Consider the following 7,974-nt stretch of genomic DNA (forward strand, 5'->3'; position numbering starts at 1 on the left):
GCATGCATGCGTCCATCCATCCATCCATCCATCCATCCATCCATCCATCCATCCATCCATCCATCCATGCATCCACGCATCCATCCATCGATGCATCCATCCATCGATGCGTCCATCCATCCATCCATCCATCCATCCATCCATCCATCCATCCACGCATCCATCCATCCATCCATCCATGCATCCATTCAAGTATTTGACCCATGCCCCTATGTCAAAAGCACTGAGTCAATATTTTTGCAAACAGCACAGCGATTGGGTCTGAACCTTGGCTTTGCTGCTAATGCAATGTGTGACCGCGGGCAGGTTGTTTAACCGCTCTGAAACTTGGTCAGGGGAGAACAAGAATATTTATTCATGCGTGAGTGTTAGAGTGAGTAAGCAGGAGAAGATATACAAAATTCACTCACCACTGTCCCTGGCACACAGGCAAATGCTTACTCACTGGGGGTTTTCCACGTGCGCAGTGTTTGCGAACGACAGAACTGATGCGAAGGTGGTGTGGAAGCCCCCCCTTTACTAAGCTGGAAGCCCCAAGGTCACGCCGAGCAAAGGTTCAGGGGGTGTCCTGTGGGTTAGACCTTCCCTCCCATCTAGAAACTGACCAAATCCCCCGGACGGAGTGAAGGAACCCTGAAGAGAGGCCGCCCCAGGTGCTAAGGCGTCCAGGCTGGTATACAGCTCAAGGGCTGGACGGCCCCGGCAGGCTGCGAGGAGGAGGCGGCGGCGTGTGGAGGCTGGGCAACCTGCTATCACTCAGAGACCCACTTCCGTTGTTTGCCCTCTGGCCCCGGGCTCCACGGCGCCTTCTCCTGGACTCCCCCAACTTTCAGAAAAATACACCAGGTACAGAGACACACCAACACTCACACAGCAGGGGAGCTTCTGTGAAGCTTGGGGTGAGCCTGCAGTGTAACTCAATTCCAAAGTCTGCGTGTGTGTGTGTGAGAGAGAGAGGGGGGGGGCGGGGAGAGAGGTTATAGTGATTTTTATTTGGTCTCCAGGTATTTTATCCCCAACGCTTCCTTGGGAATGATCTGCCTCCAGGCCACACAGCTCCTGAGCCGCAGGCAGAATTCCAGGGCTGGGCTCTCCTCACTGCTGCTCTCCACTTCCGGGGAGCCCAATGTCACCGTGTCACCGTGCAGTAAGGTTCCCTGTGAGCTTAACTCCTAAACGGTCCCTCTTTCTTAGCGCAGTGCCTGCCTCCCAGACCTTCCTGCATCGGCTGGAAACTAAGCCATTCTGAGGGATTTCTAGAGAAGTAAAAAAAGGGCGAGTCACCCTCCTCCACATCCCTGGTTGCCCTGGACAGCGGATAGAGGGTCAGCCCGCAGACTGAAGGGTCCCGGGTTTGATTCCAGTCAAGGGCACATGCCCGGGTTGTGGGCTTGATCCCCAGTAGGGGGCGTGCAAGAGGCAGTTGATTAATGGTTCTCTCTCATCATTGATGTTTCTCTTCTTCTCTGAAATCAATTAAAATATATTTAAAAAATAAATAATTAAAAGAGAGTGGGCTGGAGGCAAGGGCTGTGGCTACACCTCCAAACACAGTGCGTGGAATGAGTTGGGTAGAGATGGGCAGATGCACAAGATGACAACGGAATGAGCAAATAAATGAGCAAGTAAGAGATTCAGAGTTCCCCTCTAAGACAAAGCGACTCTGGACTTTGAGGAGAGACGCCCTCCCACAGGGACTGCTAGTTATAAAGAGGATGTAAGTCCAGATTTAATGGGGGACTCAACACAGAGAGAGCCCACCTGGGCCTAGAAATAAAAGGGGGAGACGGGGGCGGGGGAAAGGGAAGGGAACCGTGAGCTGATGACATGATTTGACCACCTGCTCCTAGCCCTGCCGGAGCCCATGACACCCCAGGACTTCTGTGCCGCCTGAACCCCAAAGTTCGCTTTTCCCCTGAAGTCTTTTTGATCGTTAGCAAACAATAATCCTGATTAATATAAGGATGGGGGAGGGTGGATATAATTCTTATTTTTCTTTTAAAAAATACAGCAGACGGCTAAGAGGAAAGGTCGGGAAAGAAACCCTGTGTTTTATGGTGTGTTCCACGGCAATTTATATTCCGCAGTAATTTCTCAGGGGTGAGGGCGGGAGTTGCACAACAGGCGGCCTGCCTGACATTCCGATAAGCTTCCTTCATGGCGGTCGGCACCCACCCCCACTCTGACCGAAAGTCATCCCCGTAGAGAGGGAGTCCTGGGGTGCAGGTAAGTTGGATTCTGTTTTTCTTTTTTGGGGAGAGGAAGGGGAAGGCTGTGCGTTCATCCCTATTTTTCAGCAAATAAGTCCATTGGTAACTTTTTTCCCCTGAATAATCTCTCTGAAATCAATCTCCATCTGCCCCTCTGATCTGGGGATGGAAAAATGCTGTTGGTGAAACGTTGGCTGGGGTTGACTATTAGAATACCACCCCACCCCCAAATGCTGTTCAGGATACTCCTCCAGGTTCGAAAAAGTGGATTTCCAACAGCCCTGATAGCTCCCCTCTGTTTTATCAATACCGCCTCATTTCCGCGTGGGCCCGCCAAACGGCCCTGGCTCCATCCCATGAATTAATGATTCTTCAAATCAATTTAATCTGGAGCCTAATAAATTTTCCTAATGACAAATCAATGTCAAAAATAATGAAAGGAGGAGTGATTCAATGTGTTTGCCCCGCAATCTCTACCTCCCGAAGCCGAGATGCATTATCTGAAGGGCAGATTTAGCATTTTCTCTTCCTACAACGCGTGACACTTTTTCCTATGCCGGGGAAATGGTCAACGGGAAGAATACAGATTTCTCTCACCTGCTACATCGGACACCAGTATCTCTAGCTGATCCTTTCTCGTGCTTTTCTCAGCATCAGAGAAGTCATTTTGTTACTGTTCTTGGCACAAGCAAGCAAACAAAACATGGTGAATGTGAGTGTGCGCATGTGTGTCATTGGTTGAGAAGTGAAGGCAGGTCACGGATTATGGTAATGAAGTGGGCAATGGAGAAGACGGCCAGGACGTGGACAACATGGCTCTGTGGGCTGTTCCTCCTGACTCCACATTCTCAGACTAGCGTGACCTCCCACCTCCAGACACTGGGTGGACAGCCCCAAAGGATTCACCCAGACCTGGTCAGAGTGTACCATGTGCCCATCATTGCCCGGTGCCCATCACTGGTCAACGAGATTAGATCTCAATCCTTATGAAACCCCATAACAAAGATCGGGAATGCAAATCTGACATGTATAAGACAACGTGGAAGACAAGCCGGGTGCTGATCCTGAAGACGCGGCTGCTCAAGTTCAGGCTTGGGTGGGGGGCCAGTTGTGAAGGAAGGAAGAGGGAGGAAAGTCATGTTTGAGAGGCTAGGTGCAGGGTTTAGGCAACACGGTAGAGCTGGAGTGGCAGCTGAGAGGGGGGAGAAGCCCTGAGAGACAAGAACTGATGCCCTTGTTGGTCCTTCTTCATCCTAATGGGGAAGAGATTCCCACCTGAACTCTGATCTGCTGGCTCTGGAAGGAGTCCTGGATGGTGGGAGGAATTTTTGATTGTGTATGGTCTTGCCTCAAGGTACTCCATTTGTAACGGGAGTGGGAATCCAGTCTCTATGCATTTATCTCAGTTCTTGAGACTCCCTTCAGCTGGGCTGCAAGAGACGGAAGTAGAAGGGACCAGGTCAAAGGACCCAGGAAAGATTTCCAGGGATCGGCCCCCTAGAAGTCTCAGAGGCATTCTCTTCAGGGTCATGAAACTCACACCCCCTGTGTCCGCCATAATGGATGGGTTTAATAAGACCCATTGCCCTTCTGGGAACAAGGTTCAAAACAGCTCACCTCGCCCCTCTCTGAGACGAGCATCATCAAATATTTAGGACTGGAGCTCTCCCTCAGCCGTGGCCACTGCTTAAGGTAGGGAGGGAGGGGAATTCCAGTCTCCACCTTCGCCATCTCGAGATGCTGTTTCTCTTAGGCATTTACGTAGAACTCGGGTGAGTTCATGGCAAATTAGATCAAGCTCCCGGGACTCGGGAACGGGCCTTGGCAGCGAGCCCTCTGTTATGCAGCGCCATGTGTCGGGAAAGGAGAACTAGCTGTCCGTGTGATGCCGCTGGTGGCTGACTGGGATCCAGGTCTGTGATGTGGCTGACAGTTCTGTTGCTTGTTCCTGGTTCGGGTGAAGGGTTGGTATCGGCCAGGGAAAGGATTAGGGTGCAGTGAGAAAGAAGCCCCTGGGAAGACCCACTCGGAAGATGGTCACTCCACCAGCAAGACTCCCAGGACCATCTTTAGCATTTTGATTGCTTATCCAATGAAGACTCAAGTCGGGATTTGGAAACAGAAGTGCCAGGCAGCTTTCTACTTTCTGTTAACACGGAATGGAAATGTCTTGTGTTTGGGATGTTGGTTTGGGGACTGAGACCTGCCAGCAAATAGAGAGAGAGTTTCCTTTGCCGGTGCCCTGGGCATGGTCAGTGGCTCTAACTCGGAAGCATCCCATTGCCCGGGACAGCAAGTGGGCACACCCCCCTTTTCAGGTAACGATTGCTCTACTGTTTGGCTGGTGTGGCTCAGTGGTTGAGGGTGAACCATGAAACACGAGGTCATGGTTTGATTCCCGGTCAGGACACATGGGCTCACTCCCCAGTAGAGGGTGTGCAGGAGGCAAGCTGATTAAAGATTCTCTCTCATCATTGCTGTCTCTCTCTCTCTCTCCCTTCCTCTCTCTGAAATAAAAAAAAAAAGACTGCTCTACTTTGTGAGCTGCAGGAGGGGGATGAAAAACTCATTATCTCCTTTCACTACCCCCAGTCGACATGAGCGTATTTCACGCTTTGAGAAGTACTGCAGTGACGAATGCTGGTATCCGGCCCATCACGCATTATGGGACAAGGGAAGAGGTGTGGTCAGGTGACCTCCCTTCTCTCAGCGTGAGGTAGGGTGTGCCTTGGAAAACATGCCGTCCACGATGTCTGAAACCTCTGATTGGTCCCTACACACGCCTGCGTTTTGCACAGGGCTCAGCACGGAGCGGGTGCCCGCCGTGTAGTCAGGAATCCCTCCGCAAGGCGCTTCAATGCTCAGGACTCTATCTGACCCTGGAAGCAAAAGCTCTTCATCTTGGAGACGAGGGAAAACGAGAGGCAGACAAGCCCGGGGAGGTGCCGCTGGTAGCAGGCAGACCTTCATGATACCAGCTCCGTTCAGAGCCTGTGCTTTCCGTCCCACCATTCCCGAATGCATCGGGGCCAGAAATACAGGTATCCCAAAGCCTGAGGAATGAGAGCCCGGACACAGGAAGAATTCAGATTCTTGTCTCCATCTCCGTTCACTTTAAATGCACGGCGTCGGCTCATCTGGTTAAATGGGCACAGAATGGAGTATGGTGTCTTGGGTGACTTTTTTCTTAGATCTGTTATTCCTATCTTTTAAAATATATTTTATTGATTTTTTACAGAGAGGAAGGGAGAGGGATAGAGAGTTAGAAACATCGATGAGAGAGAAACATTGATCAGCTGCCTCCTGCACACCCCCTCCGCCCAATGGGGATGTGCCCGCAACCAAGGTACATGGTCTTGACTGGAATCGAACCTGGGACCCTTGAGTCGGCAGGCTGACGCTCTATCCACTGAACCAAACAGGTTAGGGCTATTCCTATCTTTTTAAAAAGTGCTTATTAAGCATCAGCTGTTTCTACCAGGTAATGCACATGAATGATCTCACTCAGCCCTCCCAAACCCCATGAGATCAGGGGACGGAGGCCCAGAGAGGTCGCACAACTTGCCCAAGGTCACACTGGCAGTGGTCACAGAGGGACTCCAACCTAGTGAGGAACATCCCCGCAGGCCCTGGGCGGCAGCTCCCACCCCAGGTAGGATTTATTATTTTCCCATCCCGGCCCCTCCAGATGCCACTGGTGAAGTCCCTTTCTGCCTTGTCGCTCTGGAAAACAAACCCTTCCCATGCGGGACCAGTCCCACTGGGTCAGAGGAACCGGCTGTGACAAAGGACCCAGGATGAGCAGCTTCTGTCCGGGCCGCAGCCCCAACCCTGCCTGTGGCCTGGGACCTCTGTGGTTGCTGCCCCTTCCTCCTGCCTCTCCCATCTCCCCGGTCCTCCTCCTCTGCCCTCGGTCCCCAGTCCCACCATTAATGAGAATCAGAAGGAGGGAGAGTGGGAACTTGAAAGGGTAATTCCTTTCTTATTTATGGGTCTCCGCCGGAGGACCAGGGGCAAGGAGTGTGGTCTCTCCCCTGAAGCCAGGAGCAGACCTCTCCTAGGGGGCTGGGTCCCGGTTGGGCTCGGCCTGTGACCCCTCGTGCCTTAATCTCCCCAGCTGTACAATTAGGTAAAAGTTGGGCTGCAATGAGAACCAGATGTTTCCATCAGGAGCGAAGTCTCCTGGGCAAACAAATTAAATAATAAATAAATGCTTTCGGTTTTACTAGCAACTGGCCGTTTGGTCCCTCCTCCCGGCCCCAATTAGAGTGCTCCCGTTGTCTCGGCGGCTGAGCCCCGGTGCAAGGCAGAAGGCCTCCGGGACGCCGGGACGTCCTGCTCATGCTGGGTTTCACTTCTCATCCCTTGTTGGGTTTGCGCTGTTTTTCTGGAAGGCTGCAAACCCGTCTTTATAAATCACTGTAGGTTTAATTTTGCATTCTGGTGTGTGTGTGGGGGGAGAGGTGGTGATTTACCATGTTGTAACGTGCGTGTGCGTGTGCGTGTGCGTGTGCGTGTGCGCGTGTGTGCGTGTGTGTGTGTGCGTGTGTGTGTGCGTGTGCGCGCGCGTGTGTGTGTGTGCGTGTGCGCGTGTGTGTGTGTGTGCGTGTGTGTGTGTCCTGGTCACTGGGGAACATTGATCCTGGACATTGTCTCCCTGAGGTGCTCTGGGGGTTACAGAGATGAAGTGCACGCATCTCTCATCTGCCGAAAACCCAAACCAAACTCAAACCAGGGGGCCTCCAGCTCTAGGAGAAGCCGTTCCCTTGCAAATCTCCCTGCGATCTTTGCACCGGCTTCCCCGTCTCAGCTCCGTGTTGAGAGACAATCCCATTGGCTGAGTCAAGAACCCTGAAGGCCTCAGACACATTACTTCCATTCATCCTCTTATGCATGAACTCTTCATTCATTCATTCATTCATTCATTCATTCATTCATTCATTCATTCAGCAAACGATAGTAAGGGCTCTCCCATGTGACCTGCGCGCGCCCACATTCGGCCAACAGTGAGCTGAGCTTCTACCAACAGTCACAGCCACGGCCCTCATTGAGTGAGCACCTACTGTGTGCCTGGCATGGGGGGGAGCATCCCACAGGCGCCACCTCATTGCATTCTCACTTGCTTTAGGGTCCAGGAGCCGGAGCCGCCAAGAGCCCCAGCCCACCTGGTGTAAGTCCTCCCCTGCCCGCTGCCAGGAAGCCTGGGGGAGTGTCTAGAAGACATTACGTTAATATCTAAGTATTTACTCAGCACTTCCTAGGGTGCCAGACACCGAGCCGGCGACTTTGTGCGCGTGGTCTTCCTCCACCTCACAGCACCTCTGTGCGGTCACTGCTGTGCTTCTCGGCAGAGGGAACGGAGGCCACGCAGCTCGGGTCCGAGCCAGAGTTCACACCCAGGTCTTTCTGATGCTCAAGTCAGCCATCGCCGCCCCTCCCCCCCCCTTTACGCCGCATGTTGTATAGGCAAGTGAGCCCAGGTCACCACTAAGACAACCAACCTCGATGACTTTGCTTAGATTTCCTTGACCTTGGGAAGACCTGGACTCTTAGGGCGTGTGGTAGGGCGTCCCACAGCTACCCCTGCGAGCACCAGAAAGGCTCGTTAGCTCCGATCTTTATCTTTGTCCATTGTTTGGGTTTGGCTTCCTGCAATGTTGCAGCCTCTTTTGCAAATCGTCAGAATTTTAATTTTACATTCTGGGTTAAAGGGGAGGGGAGTTGCTGATTCACCAGGTTGCAACCTTTTTTTCTCCGTCATCTG

Source organism: Myotis davidii, unplaced genomic scaffold (genome assembly GCF_000327345.1).
Source record: "Myotis davidii unplaced genomic scaffold, ASM32734v1 scaffold328, whole genome shotgun sequence".
Taxonomy (NCBI): Eukaryota; Metazoa; Chordata; class Mammalia; order Chiroptera; family Vespertilionidae; genus Myotis; species Myotis davidii.